The sequence below is a fragment of the Capsicum annuum genome, chromosome 3 (genome assembly GCF_002878395.1).
Source record: "Capsicum annuum cultivar UCD-10X-F1 chromosome 3, UCD10Xv1.1, whole genome shotgun sequence".
Lineage (NCBI taxonomy): Eukaryota > Viridiplantae > Streptophyta > Magnoliopsida > Solanales > Solanaceae > Capsicum > Capsicum annuum.
Window position 1 is genome coordinate 34,606,463 of NC_061113.1, and position 15,680 is coordinate 34,622,142.

The 15,680-nt window shown below is 37.5% G+C and overlaps 1 protein-coding gene across 4 annotated transcripts in view; it reads left to right on the top strand.

Annotated features, from left to right (window-relative positions):
* LOC124897056 overlaps positions 1-15,680 on the top strand; it is a 65,726-nt gene that overhangs the window by 2,222 nt on the left and 47,824 nt on the right. Inside the window, exon 2 of one of the 4 annotated variants that reach the window (XR_007053532.1) lies at positions 4,371-4,666. The exons of 2 other annotated variants lie outside the window; for them this stretch is intronic. The gene's annotated coding sequence lies outside the window, so the exon portion shown is untranslated. Of the gene's footprint in view, positions 1-1,758; positions 2,397-4,370; positions 4,667-15,680 lie in introns of those variants that run through there. One more of the 4 variants, XR_007053533.1, reaches the window with a different exon arrangement.

Below are 15,680 nucleotides of genomic sequence, written 5' to 3' on the forward strand. Positions count from 1 at the left end.
TGAAAATTGTACTGAGGGGATACACTTTTAGCATTTAAGTAATATATTGGCTGAAGTAACTGACCTTAGAGGGAAGCTATTAGATGTCCATAACAAGTTACAAAATGATACCCGTAATCATCACTTGCATAAGGAGAAAGAGATGTTGGAAAAGAGTTCAAGAAAGTGAGTTATATGGCAGAAAAACAATTGGTTCAAAGAAGCAAAGCTACATAGATCTGGCTTGGTGATGTTACTAAGTACTTTTACTCAGTTCTAAAGTAGAGAAGCCTAGCTCAGGTAGTGATACAATTGCAAGATGATCATACGTAAACCCATACTGAGCCACAAAAGATTATTGAGATCTTTCTCCAGAACTGCACTAAACTTCTTGGAGAAATAGGAAAAACACCAAGACATAAAGCTTGCCAGATGTTCCTAAAGATTGGGACTACACTATCTATGGTTTTTTGATAGTGTCCTAACAAATGACATTACTTAATGGTTATAAAATGAAGAAAGTAAAGAAAGCTATAATAGTGGTTTCCTCAGAGACTCTTGGGATATAGTAAGGGCATAGCTAACAGATGTAATTCTGGATTTTTTTTAGAATAGTAAGTTGTTGCAACAACTTAATGCCATAGTAATCATCTTAATTCCTGAGGTGAATAAGCATGTAAATGCAAGTTAGTTCACCATTTGCCTACTTTAATATTGTGTGCAAATATATCTCCAAATTGATGTATAGTAGACTTAAACAAGTGCTACATAGTTTAGTCAACCAAACTCAGGCTGCATTTGAGAAAGAAAAGATCACAACCTGATGACATTTGAACCATTTGATGACATTTCAAAGATAGGTTGTAGATGATAGGTGCCGGATAGGGTAATGTTGAATGTGTAATGTATACTTATGCGCGTCCTGAATGTATATAGTTTAGGGATGCTTGAAGGGTAATTAAAACGTATATTGGAATAAATTTGGAACCACAATGTGTGCAAGACACCCTAAAGGATAAAGCGCAGTAGTATATCAAGCATGGCTAACTAGGAATTACAAAATTTTAAAAGGGGTAATTGTACAGACAAATTTTGTGGCTCAACAAGTCCAAAGTGTAGTTAAAGAAAGGGTAGACATGTTCAAAGGAACTAAGAGAAGGAGATAGTGTAGTCATTTACTTTTTGCAATTTATAATTAGCTCTGAGGTTCACTAAATTTTGTTTTTTGACAACCAAGGGTATAGACGCTCTTAGGTGTAATTGATTGATGGTATGGTAATAATTTATAGTTTATTGCCCCCCAAAATATCACATTTATATCTAAAAAGTAAAAAATATCTTAAAAGCTCTCTTTCTATTTTATTTTCTTGATGATTCAAATTCATAACACATATGTTTTTTGTTCTAGGGGTATTTATTAACTCGGATAAAGATATGACAATTTTAACGAACACGTAGGATTTTTGGATAAGAATAACTAGAAGGGGAAGAGGAGGTTAAAAATGAGAAATTTTATCTAAGTTACCTAATACCAAGTCGGAGCAATAGAATAGGGTTTTCGTCAAAAAAAATATGGTGTTCGTCAAAATTATTATACATTTAGTTAGTAGGAATTTGAATATGTGATTTCATCTTGTAATTTGAGATCATGATATGAAATTAGTGTTTGGACATGCGATTTTATATCATGATTTTATTTTTTTAATATAAACATTAACCCACAAGATTATATCTTGTAAGAAATTTCACCTTTTTATATAAACCAACCATTTATTGCAGATGTTAATAATTAACTTATAGTTGGTATTATTACTCTTGATCTCGACCAACAAATGGCTCAAAGTAACAATATCGTTTTGTATTCTCGGTCATCTGATCGATAAATACATGCTCAACATGAGGAGATTGTCCGTGCTATGTAGGAGGTTTATATTAGAGAATACACCACAAATTTTATCTTTTATTGAACTAAAGTTCGATCAATAAGTATTGTGTTTTTTTAGAATAGATTTATGATAGTGTATTATACTTTCTTGTGAATTACAATTCACTTATAGTTGGTATTATTACTCTTGATCTTCACCAACTAATGGATCAAAATAACAATGATGTTTCGTCCTTTCGAAATACTTGCTCAATGTGAGGAGATTATCCATGCTATGTAGGAGGATTCTGTTGAAGAGGACTAAACTACAACTCATGTTCATTTTTACTTTTAGTTGAACAAAAGTTTGATTAATAAATGTTGCAATTTTTTTAGAATAGCTTTGTGTTAGTGTATCATATCTTCTTTATGAACTTTTGCTTATTTTGTAAGATTGTAAAAGAATGATTATACTATCTCATATGATGTAATACCCCATACTTTTTCTAGCTCAGTTTAGCGCCTAGTGTGTCAAGGGTTAGCTTTGAAAGTGTATAACTCTTGATGCGTGTAGAATTTTCAAGTTCTAGACCCACCAATGTGTAGATAATTGATCAGCTTTCCAACAATACCAATTCGCCTAAACCCGATACTCGGTTAAGAAGTTATGGTGATTTTAGTAAAAGCAGTAGATCACCACGATAAGCACCGCGTCGCGATGAAGGACAAATTCACAATTGTCCGATTTCAGTAAAGCATCGCGATTGGCCCGCGTCGCGGTGAAGCTCCAGTTACTGTTCGTTCCATTCCAGTAACTTACCGCAATTAGCCTATATCGCATCAAAATTCTCAATTAGACAGACACCGCATCGTGGTGGAGTGCAAAATGGCACTCGTTCTTTTCTAGTGACGCAACGCGATTACGTCGCGTCATGCCAGAGGCCGAAATGGCGATCGTCCTTTTTTCAGTAAGCCACCACGATAGCGGCGCATCGCTGTGGGAGGCAAAATTGGGATTTCCAGTTTCGAGTAAAATTTTAAAAGGGCAATTTAGTCTTTTTCCAAACCCCCAAATCGCGAATAACAGAGGATTAAACCTATTCTAAGCCTATTATGCTCACTTTTCATCAACTTTCTCTCAAAGAAACCCTAGAACTTCAAACCTTCATTCCCAAGAAATCCAAATTCCACCATTCTTTTTCCAAGATAGCTCAAAATTAAAGATTACCAATTCAATAACTTCAAGAATCTATCTTCAAGAGCACAAATAGGAACTAAAAGTTCAAGTTTCTCCATCTAATCATCAATTAAGGTATGTGGGTTTTTTCAACAACGATAATCCTTTCATTCTTGTGCCCAAAATTAGTTTTGAAGTTGAGTTTTATATGAAATTACATGAGATTCAAATTAGGGTTCATACCCAATATTGATATTTGCAAGATTATGAGATTACAAGTGATTTAGAGGTTGAATTGCATGTTTACTTTCATATTTTCATGCGTATGATATAAATTTCCAGATTTAGAATTGAATTTCAATGCTTTCATTACTAAGCATGAACTTTACTATGATTTGACATGAATTTAATGTATGGGTTATTAGCCCTACTTTGAATGTTGTTATTTTAAGAAGATTATGCTTTTAAGCATCCCATGATTTGTTATATTTAGATTTTGAATAAAGATTTGATCTTTTGATCTCAGCTTAGATATGGAATCCACTTTACAAATTTAGCTACAGTGTATAATAAACAGATTTACAAGAGGTTTTCATTAGAAACTCTTATATTAGTTTTTAAAAGTGAATTTCCTACAGAATGAGCATACAGATTTAAAGGGAGTAGTATTTAGTACCGAGTTGGGTATATTTACATGCCTCAGAACTACGAATCAATGTAGGTACAGATTATCAGATTGTTTTCATTTCTATATGGATGACAGTTACAGGTGTGATCACTTAGATAGGTTATACTCCTTAGCAAGAGCATGACACCTCTCCCCAACGTGAGGTTTTCCCATAAGGGAACTAGACGTTGGACACTATGATAACTCACATAGTGTATGTCGGTTAGAAGAACCTCCATACAACTTGCAGAAAAGAGTAAAGAATAACATAAAAGCTTTTAGAAACTAAGTGTAAAGGCTCACAAACTTTATTCAGATTTTGCCTTGTATGAAACATTAGTTACAGATGTTAGCTTTCAGATTTCATATGTAAAAGTGAGTCTTTTCTACACTTGGACAACATGATTTTAAGATAGAACACAAGTACAACTTTTAGAAACTAAATGTTATGACTCACTAGATCTATGAACCATATTTTTCTATTCCAGCTTATGTGATTATGATTTTTAGTTTTTAGATATTCCAGCTTATGTGAGTCATCTACATTTAGCATGCATTCTTTTACAAATTTATAATAATATTGAGATATTGATTTACTTATGCATTCACTCCCATATACTCAGTACAATCCAGAAGTACTGATCCACATATACGTCTATGTGCTACATTGTCTCATAATGTAGGTCCAGGTGCTCAGCTTCAGCAACGTGAGTGATTTTGAGCATCTCCATTACATCCCGATAGTTGGTGAGTCCTCATAGTTCGGGGACTTAGTCATTCAGTTTTTTAGCTTATTAGTTTAGATGATTCAGTATTTTTAGACAGTTCGAGTCAGCTGGGGGTTTGTCCCAGTGACACTCTAGCATTAGTGGTAGAGGCTTGTCAGACTGCTAGATATGCTTCAGATTTTCAGTATTGATTGATCAGACTCTTGAGTTTAGTATTTTCAAATATTATATTTCGATATTTTCAGCTTAGCTCATACAGAATTCTGCATTTTAGCTTGATTGTATATCTGTACTTCCCTATTATGAGTTTCAGATTTAGTAGATGGCTTATAAGGTTAGCTTAAGGCTACTCGTAGTCTTGAGCACCGTGTGACGTCTCGGGACCCATTTTCGGGGTGTTACATATCATCATGATTTCAAATAATGATTTCATCTTGCATGACAAAATGGGTCCTTAATACAACAACAACAACAATAACAACATACTCATTATATGCCCACAAAATAGAGTTTGAGGCAGGTAAAATGTAGACAATCCATACCTGATACAATAAAGACAAGAGAAACACGAAATAACTCCAAAACAATCCGCAAATTTTAAGGATTCGAGGACCTTTTTGGAGACCACTCTCGGATTCGCTATCAACAAGAAGAATACAAGATACAATGATGTATATATCACCAAAAAACAGCTACAAAGCGTGATGAACAAGATGAACAACAATAACACAAGTTTCGGATTCAATAAAGGACCCAAAACAGTCCACTACACAAGATAACAACAACAAAAGTAAAGGATAGATAGTGAGATCAAGATTATCACAATATTAAGAACTAAAGAGTGTATTAAACTCAAAACCCCCTAATGAATGTAATAATTCAAACCACACTTTTACGGTGACTGCCAAGGGAATCAACTCACCTCAAGATTCATCGTTTCCAAGCAAAGATCAATATTAGCTTTTCCAAGCCCTAAACTAAGATTACCTAAAGTGTTCTACTCTCAAGAGAGAGGATTTGTGTTTCAATCTTTCATTCTTCCAAAACTAGTGAAAAATAAGTCTGAAGGGGCCTATTTATAATATATTACAAATGAAGATAAAAATACCACTTTGCCCTTAATGAGAGGGGCTGCCATGGTGTGTAAATACACCATATTTAATGTATAAAATACCTTTAATGTAGGGGCAACCAAGGTATGTTATAACTTGAATGAATGACACCTTTTCAATGCTCTCAAAAACCGAGTATGGTTCATACTTCAAGGCTTGTGATTCTCGGGTTAGCATCAATGTAAGCAACCAAGCAACCTTCCACACCCGAGATTGCTTTAAGTCATGCTCAAAATGATCCTTCCTTGTGTATCATTGTGCTCTTGGGGTGACCAAGTCTTGAGCCTTTAGGTGTTGGCCTTCAAAGATGTCATCAAAAGCTAAGGTGGACATTTGACTCGTATCAATACCACTACCTCAAAGGTGAGGTAGAGGGGTTGTTTCCGAAAGACTCCCAACTCAAGAACAAAAACATTCGACAGAATAAACTAATATAAGAACAAGAAATAATAGTCTATTCTTAAAATTTGTCAATATATTTCAACTAGACACTCACTAAACTTTATTTTTGTAACAACCTGAGGTGTTAAATTTTTCCTTTTTATGTGTTTTGACCATTTTTCTATTTTTCATGGTTGTTACATGCTGATTATAAGGTGTGGAGATGGTTGGCATGATCCCCAATACATTTGAGAATGATTTGGGAGAATTTAAGACTCTAGAAGACTTTAAAAGTCATAAGTTTGACTTCAGTTAATATTTTATCTTTTGAGCACCGAATGGCGATTTGGATAGTCTTATTAAACTTGAAATATCGATCTTGGGTTAGTAGAGGGGTTGTTTTCGGTTTGGAATATTTATTTGGTATTTTGACTCTTTGTTCAAAAAGTAGTTTTAAAATAAGCTTTTACGGATCCTAGGGGTTAATTTGTATTAAACGGCCTCTTTTTAAAAATCTGACATTATCATTGAGTCCGAAACATCAAAATAACCTAGTAATATATTTGATTTATTTCTATGAGGTCCCAAATAAATTTTGAGGGATCGTTCAGAGACATTTCCAACATGCAAAACTAGTTGGTGCAGCAGCATTTGCAGGTGTAAAGTTTCTTGTTCGTGAGTATGCGCCCCAAGCTACAAACATAGAGAAAGATTGTAACACCCTAAAATTTCAACCTAATATTAGAACCATGCTTCAAGTACATATAGAATAAACATCATATTTTGGTAGTATGAGAAGTGATTTAGACATGTATTAAGGCCATAAGTAACTCCTAGCTCAACGCCAAGTTAAAACATTCCTTATCGATTGATTTCTTATGAAGAATCCTTTTATAGTATATTTTAAAAGATCACAACTCATATATTTTGAAGTATTTTTTAGCTCAAAACCAACTAAATGAAAGGTATTTGAGTCTTCTTTCTAATGAATCTAGTTTTACCTTAATCTGGTTCTAGAGCTAAGAGTTATGGCTATTTTAGTGAGACATTATCCAACGGTGAGAACCTACGAGTGTAGGTATGATCTTGGTGAGATTGTATGATCGTACAATGCTCTCATATGATTGAAACAGTCCCAAACACCTGAAAATTACAAGTACACCTACGGTCTTGGTTTAAAACCATGATCTAAAGTGCGATCGTGAGTCCTAAAACTAATCTGGCTTGGACTTTCAACCTATGAACCAAAGTACGGCTTAGATGTATTCCAAAATTATACCATGGATCATATGATCAAGTCCAGAGAGCCTCCCATGCAACCACTCAACTATGAGCACCACACACGATCATAGGTCGGTCCAAACGAACACCACACACGATCATAGGTCGGTCCAACGATCATAGGATGGTCCATACTACTCAATTTTGTAGATTTTTAGTCACATTTTATAAGGGGATTTATAGTCTTTTCCCACTCTTTTAACACCAAAACTACGTCATTTAGGTCACCCCAAAGTTGATTATTCAGATTAATATTATCCTATGTCCGTCATCAATTAGAAAACACTCGACAATTAGCATTACAGAGAAAGAAAAAGGTGATTTCCTCCCTAGAAGCCAAACTAGGTGATACAACCCGACCAGGGGCCTTGTCATAATGGGCGTCCCCAAGTTCGACCAGGACCGGAGACCACCCCCAAAGCCCAACCCAACCTCCAGTCCTTTGCCCTGAATTTCAAGCATATAACAAAATAGCGTAATGGCTTATATGAAGACTCTGGGATAGGGTCACGATCATGATTGACCCAATTGAGTCAAACCGTCTCATACCAACCATCCAGCCATACCAAGATAGACCAAAACCAAAAATCCGACCATAACCAAATAAGTTCCATTAATAGTTAAATATATAATCCCAAAATAAAAGAGGATGGAACAACCAACAATGCAGGTAGCCGTGTCAGCCCCAACAGCAATACCAATGCTAAGGCTCACACCCATACCGATCCTGCCCATTTTGACCCATAGTAGTTCCACAAAAACCTCTAACAAAAAGAATACCAAGATCCGGTTGGGACATGCCCCCAATCATAGCCAAAACCAATATCCATAATAATCCAAAGTATGAAATAATATCTATGAAATCGAGCCTTCCAGAAAAATGAAAACTCACCACTTCAATCAAAAGTTGACCCCCGAATGTCTGAATGCTAAGCAGGAAGAGTAGAACGGCTGGTTCTTTATCGCATGGGGATACAGTCGCTCGAAGATGGGTTAGTGGGTGAACTCTAGCATGAACTCAGTATAAGGATAAAATAATGACATTTAAGAAAACCAAATAAAACTATCCATATGCACATAACCCATACATACATACATACATACATACATATATATATATATATATATATAACCATGCCAGAAAAAGGAACCGGGTTTAGCATGCATTTAAAACCTTTAACTTGGGTAGGTGAAGCTTAACCGTCCTAAAACCACCCACGGGCTATATGGGTCCAGTGTAGCCCCCTGAACAGGCCCCTATGCGTGTAGCCGCACGAAACGGAGATACCATAAGAGCCGGGGATTCCCATGTACCCTTCACTCTCCATGATACATATGTACAGTGTACCTAAAAGATTCTCGTGTACTTTATAAGTATCATATAAGATCGCCATGACCTACCCCTTATGTCGGCAAGCATGAGTTTCCAGTGTTTATTGGACTCCCACTTTAACGGTTAGCTTTCACACCCCGCCATTATTGCCTAATTAAAATCACTTTCCAACCAAAATATTATTTCATTATTATTAATCAAGGATATTAGTATTGGTATTGTCTTACTGTCTATGACTTGCAAGTATAGTCCTTAGCCAAACCTTTTAGTGGTCAAGCAATTCCCATGTACCCATAGACCCTATTATCTAATTAACTTAGTGGATTCTCATGTACACCACAAGTATCCATTACCATATTAACTTGGGGGATTCCCTTGTACCCCACAAGTATGTTTAATAAGCCAAACCATTCCAAAATCATTTAGACCATTCATATCATTTAGGGTTCTATTACCAAGTTTAAACCATGCATAAGTTCCATTGAAAACCCAATATTATGGTGAAAACATTGTTATAGGCATTTTATTAAACACATTGGGGGCATAGTATTTCCAAAACCAAAGCCAATTACCAACAACCATTCCCATGCAACCAATTATCCAAAACCACCATTAATACATATAAAGCATAATTAAAACATGAGAAAACCATAACCAAGCATTTATAACCAAACCCCCAAATTATATTTGAAAACTCAAAATCATACAACATTCAAATCATGAAAACATTGTATAAAATCCATTCCTTTAGTTGGAACTAACAAGGAGGGAAGAGTACATGCCTTAAACGAAGATGATGATGGAGAGAAATCACTAAGACAAGCCCTTATTTACTTCTTAAGATGAAACCCTAGCTTCCTTTGCCTAAGAACTCTAGAGAGGATTTAAGATTGTTTTCTAAGTGTTTAAGAATAAAATAGTAGGGAAAATAACCTCCCAACTGCAATATAATTCGTGGGACCTTATTAGGATAAGTGGGGAAATATCCAGATTGCCCTCACTTAAATAGCACTTAATTCCCATCATTGGGTACGATTGACCCTTACGAGTCGTACCCATTCTATACGAGTGGTACCCACCTCTCGTACCCTAGGCTTTCCCCCTTGGACCCAACACTGTCCAATGTACGACACACCCAAACCTAAGTCGTATCCAAGTGTACGACTAGTACCCATAAACCATACTCCTGGTAGAATAGAATCCTAAGAGGACTGAACACTACCACCATATGAGTCCATGGTACAACTCATACCCTGGCTTACGGTTCATGGTGAGCTACTCGTACTCAGATCCAACTTAAGTTACCAAGTCTAATGTTAAGTGAAGTAACCAAACAACCCATATCCACATATACGACTGTACCACCCAAATCGTATCTATTCCAGTAACTAAATCCATCCCATCAACCAATATTGGTCAGCATACAATTGGACCATACCACCTGTACCCAAGTGTATGGATCATTCCCCTAAGTCATATCTTACCCATAAACGAAAAATCAAGAAAATTTTCTAAGGTCCAGAAATCAGGGTGTTTCAACCTCCCCACTAGGAACATTTATCCCTGAATGACGGACAAGGTGGGGGTAACCACACGCGCGAGTCATTTGCATCATCAAATATATTCCCAATATTTAACAAAGTTTGAAAACAAAGATGCAAAGATATTAATCTTTTCTTTAAAAAACTTAGAAAATAAAGATGTGTTGAAGAACACATACCTTGCGCACGAATCCCAGGAGCAAAAATAAATGCAGATACTTGGATTTCATGGCCTCCTCCGCTTCCCATGTAGCTTATTCCACCTTATGGTTTCGCGAAAGAACCTTAACCGAAGCCACATCCTTGGTCTGCAACTGACGAACCTGCCTATCCAAGATATCAATCAGGACCTCTTCATAAGACAGAGAGTTTGAGATACCTAACCTCTCTAAAGTAACAATCGAAGAAGGATCACCAATTTAGTTTCTTAACATGGAAACATGAAATACCAGATGAACGGAGCTCAAACTAGAAGGCAACTCCAATTTATAAGCCATATTTCCAACCCTTCGCAGAACCACATAAGGACTAACATACCGGAGACTGAGCTTCCCCTTTTTACCAAATCGCATTACTCCCTTTATGGGAGATACCTTTAGGAACACCTTATCCCCAACCTCAAACTCCAAGTCTCTTTGCCTTACATACGTATATGACTTTTGGCGACTTTGGGCAGCCTTAATCTTATCCCGAATCACCTTTACCTTTTTCCATATCTTGATAAACAAAATTCGGACCAATCATGTCCACCTCACCAAGCTCAAACCATCCAATAGGATATCTATACCTCTTAACATACAATGCCTCAAAAGGGGCCATATCAATACTAGAATGATAGCTATTGTTGTAAGCAAACTCTACCGAAGGTAGATGCTCAACCCAATTACCACCATAATCAATCACACATGCCCGAAGCATATCCTCCAATGTCTGAATAGTCCTTTCCACTTGCCCATCCGTCTGAGGATGAAAAGCAGTACTCAGACTCGCCTTAGTACCCAATCCTTTCTGAAAACCCCGCCAAAAATGAGATGAAAAATGCGTACCATGATCAAAGATAATTGAAATAGGTACCTTATGCAGCTTCACAATCTCGTGAAGATATAAATTCGCATAATCCTTCGCCAAAAAAGTATTCCTCATTGGGAAGAAGTGAGCATACTTTGTCATCCTATCCACGATGACCCAAACCGAATCAAATTGGTTTTGATACCGAGGAAGTCCGGTAACGAAATCCATATTGATTACCTCCTATTTCCATATGGGCAAATCAATTTCTTGATACAACCCACCAGGCTTCATGTGCTCAACTTTAACTCATTGAGACACCATGCATTTGGACACAAAATCAGCCACATCCCTTTTCATACCATTCCGCCAATACATCTTCTTGAGATCATGATACATCTTCTTCGAGCCAGGATGTACAACATAGCGCGACTCATGTGCCTCGGCCAAGATCCTTTGCCACAAACCATTGACATCAGGAACATACAACCTCCCTTGGTATGGTACCATCACCATAAATCTCAAACACCATTACCTTTTGCATATTCATATTGCTCTTGATTTTCATAAGATTAGCCAAGTAGTGAATATCTTTCACTAATTCCTAATTTCCTTTCTCCACAAGAGCCAAACACCCCATGAACAACCCGCTAAGAGCATCAGCAACCACGTTAGCTTTACTTGGGTGATAGTGAAGACTTATATCATAGTACTTAAGAATCTCCAACTATCTCATCTGCCTGAGATTTAGCTTCTTATGAGTTAACACATATTGTAGACTCTTATGATCGAAAAAGATGTTGATGTGCACTCCATATAGATAATGCCACTATATTTTTAAAGTGAAAACCACCACCAGCGGCTTCAAATCGTGGGTAGGGTAATTCCTTCCATGCACCTTCAGCTGCCTAGAAGTAGAGGCAATCACCTTCCCATGCTGCATCAAGACACAACTAAGTCCCACCCTAGATACATCACAATAAACCAGAAACCCCTCACTACCCTCAGAAAATATCAACCGAAGTTAGCTTATCTTTCAACTTCTCAAAACTCTCCTCACAAGCATCTGACTAAGAAGACTTTGCCTTTTTCTTAGCCAACTTAGTCAAAGGAGCAGCTATCACTGAAAAGCCTTTCACAAATCACTAATAATACCCAGCCAAACCCAAGAAGCTCTGAATATCAATTGGAGTCGTGGGTTTAGGCCATCTTTTAACCACCACCACCTTTTAAGGATCCACTATGATCCCCTTACTAGAAATAACATGACCAATAAAAGTCAAAGCGTTTAACCAAAACTCATATTTAAGGAGCTTGGCATACAACTGTTGTTCCTTCAAGGTCTGCAACATCACACGGAGGTGATTAGCATGATCCACCTCACTTTTGAAATAAGCCAGAATATCATCAATAAACACAATGACAAAGAGATCTAAGAACTGCCTGAAAACCCTGTTCATCAAGTCCATAAACATCGCAGGAGCGTCAGTCAAACTAAATGACATAACCAAGAATTTAAAGTTCCCATACCAAGTAGAAAAACCCTCTTAGGGATATCCTCCTCCCTAATCTTAAGCTGATGATTCCCAGATCGAAGATCTATCTTAGAGAAGAACTTGGCACCATGCAATGATCAAACAAGTCATCTATCCTTGAAAGAGGATACTTGTTCTTGACCGTCACTTTATTCAACTATTGATAGTCAATTCACATCCGAAGAGAACTATCCTTCTTGCGTACGAACAACACCGGTGCACCCCATGGGGATACACTAGAACGAATAAACCCCTTATTCAGAAGATCCTTAAGTTGCTCCTTGAGTTCTCTCAACTCAGTCGGAGCCATTTTATAAGGAGGATAGATATTGGACGAGTGTCCAGAAGCAAATCAATACCAAAATCTATTTCCCTATCCTGAGGAACACCAGGAAGAGCATCCAAAAAACCTCAGGAAACCATTTACCACTAGAACTGAATATAGAGAAGGACATTCCAAGTTAGAATCTTTAACCCAGACTAAGTGATAAAGACACCTTTTAGAGATTAACCTCTGAGATCTAAGATAATAAATAAACCCTCCTAGGATCTAGCAAACCACCCTCCTACTCTATAACCAGTTCACCAGGAAACCTAAAGATAATCTTATAGGTCCAACAATCTAAGAAAGCGTAATGAGAGTGTAACCAATCCATCCCCAGAATAACATCAAAATCTACCATATCCAGCTCAAACAGATCTATCAAGGTCTTCTTGCTACCAACTGAAACCACACACCCTCTATACACACTTTTAGTAATAACTGAGTCACCTATCGGGGTAGAAACAAAAAAAGGATCCAAAATAATCTCAGGATTAAAACCAATACATACAACCACAAATGGGGTCACATAAGAAAGAGTGGACCCCAGATCAAGCAGATAATACATGTCATGAGAAAAGAGTTGTAACATACCAGTAACGACATCAAGTAATGCCTCAAACTCCTATCGAAATGCAAGAGCATACAACCTATTTCAGCCTGTGCTAGTACCAAAAGTAGGAGTAGACGCCAAAGCCACACCACTAGGTACAGAAGCAGAAGATGAACCGATCAGAGCTTTGACGGCTCTCGATGCACCCTTTTCGATCAGATAATTTTTGAGCATATGGCTTGGCCTGGCTGGACATATTTAAAATACTTATTCCTGTCTTCATCATAATAGCCTTGATGAAGACGACCATAGAACTAGAAAGAAGGTCATGGAGAAGCTGAATGATCGCCACTCACCTGAGATTAGGTACCCTGTGCCTAAAAATTATCCCCACCTTATGGACGCCTGTTACCTGACTACCTAGGGTAAGGAGCACTAGCTGAAGAAGGAACCCAAACTCTCCTACTTCTTCTTTAGCCATTTACCTCCATCCCAACTGCCCTACTGCTGAGAACAACTCTGCTCAAAGAGCCTACTCCTCTTACCCATCATTTCCCCAAATTTTGGTTATTTATTCTTTTCTTCCTCTACCTGCTGTATGTGGACAACCAACCTTAAAATATTGATATCCTTAATCAGCAAAGTAGTTTTGCTTTCAAGTATCAGATCTCGAGAAAGCCCAAAAGTGAACTTTCTCATTCTCGCCCTTATGTCAGCCACCAAATCAGGAGCATGCCTTGACAGTTGATGAAACTTCAAGGCATATTCGTTGAAAGATATTTTACCTTGCTTGAGATTCATAAACTCCTTCATATTTGTTTTCCTCGACTCTTAAGGAAAGAAACGATCTAGAAAAGTATTAGAAAAAGCATCCCATAAGGACAACTCCTCTATACCACCTCTATCCCTATCTCATTTCTCGTACCAGTGGTACACAATATCCTTGAGCTGATAGGCTGCAAAATTCACCCCTTCCACATTAGTGGCCAGCATCACCCAGAATTATTTTTCTATTTCATCCAAGAAACCTTGAGGATCCTCATCCACCTTCACACCAGTAAAAGTAGGAGGCTTCAGCTTCATAAACTGGCTAAACATTGTGGCCTCAGCAGATAACCCATGCCTAGCCTGAGAAGCAACCAACTGAGCAATAGTATGAATAGATTAGCAAAATTCTGCATTAGTCACTTCACCCTGAGGAGGACTAGTAGCAACTAGGGGAATTCCAGAACAATCAGGGATAGGACCCTGAGATCGTGTGTGAACTCCAGGTGTAGGACGTACCTCATCAACATCATCCCTAGATGGGATAGAAAAATTTCTTTATATTCCAAATCGTCAAGGCATGATCTGAAAAATGAACAACCAAGGATTAGAGAAAAATTCCAAGACTCAGACTCCAAGCTTGAAAACAGAATACCATAAAAGTGAAACATTCCTAAATATCCTATAGCCTCTCTCTTATGAGTGTGGCATGCTAAATACCCCTAAAAAAGACTCTACCAGAAATTGCTTTGTTCTAATACCAACTTGACACAACCCGGCTCGGGGTCTTATCATAATAGGCATCCCAAGTTTGACTTGGACCGGAGACCACCCCCTACCCAACCCAACCTCTAGTCTCCTGCCCCGAGTTTACTGAATTTTGAGCATATAACAAGATAGCATAATAGCTTATGTGAAGACTCTGGGATAGGGTCACGATCGTGACCGATCCAACCAAGTCCAACCATCCCATACCAATCGTCCAACTATACCAAGCCAAGTCAAAACCATAAATCTGACCGTAACTAAATAAGTTTCATTAATAGTTAAATATATAATCCCAAGATTAAAGAGGATGGAACAACCAACAATTCAGTCAACCCGTGTCAGCCCCAATACCAATACTAATGTTAAGGCTGACACCCATACAGATCCTTCCCATTTCAACCTATAGTGGTTCCACAAAAGCCTCTAACGAAAAGAATACCAAGATCTGGTTAGGACATGCCCCCAACCATAGCCAAAACCAATATCCATAAATAATCCAAAGTATGAAATAACATCCATAAAATGGAGCGTTTTGGAAAAATAAAAGCTTACCACTTATCCAAAACTGACCCCCGAATGTCCGAATGCTAAGCAAGAGGAGTAGAACAATTGATTCCTTCATAGTATGGGGATATAGCTGTCCAAAGATAGGTTAGCGGGTGAACG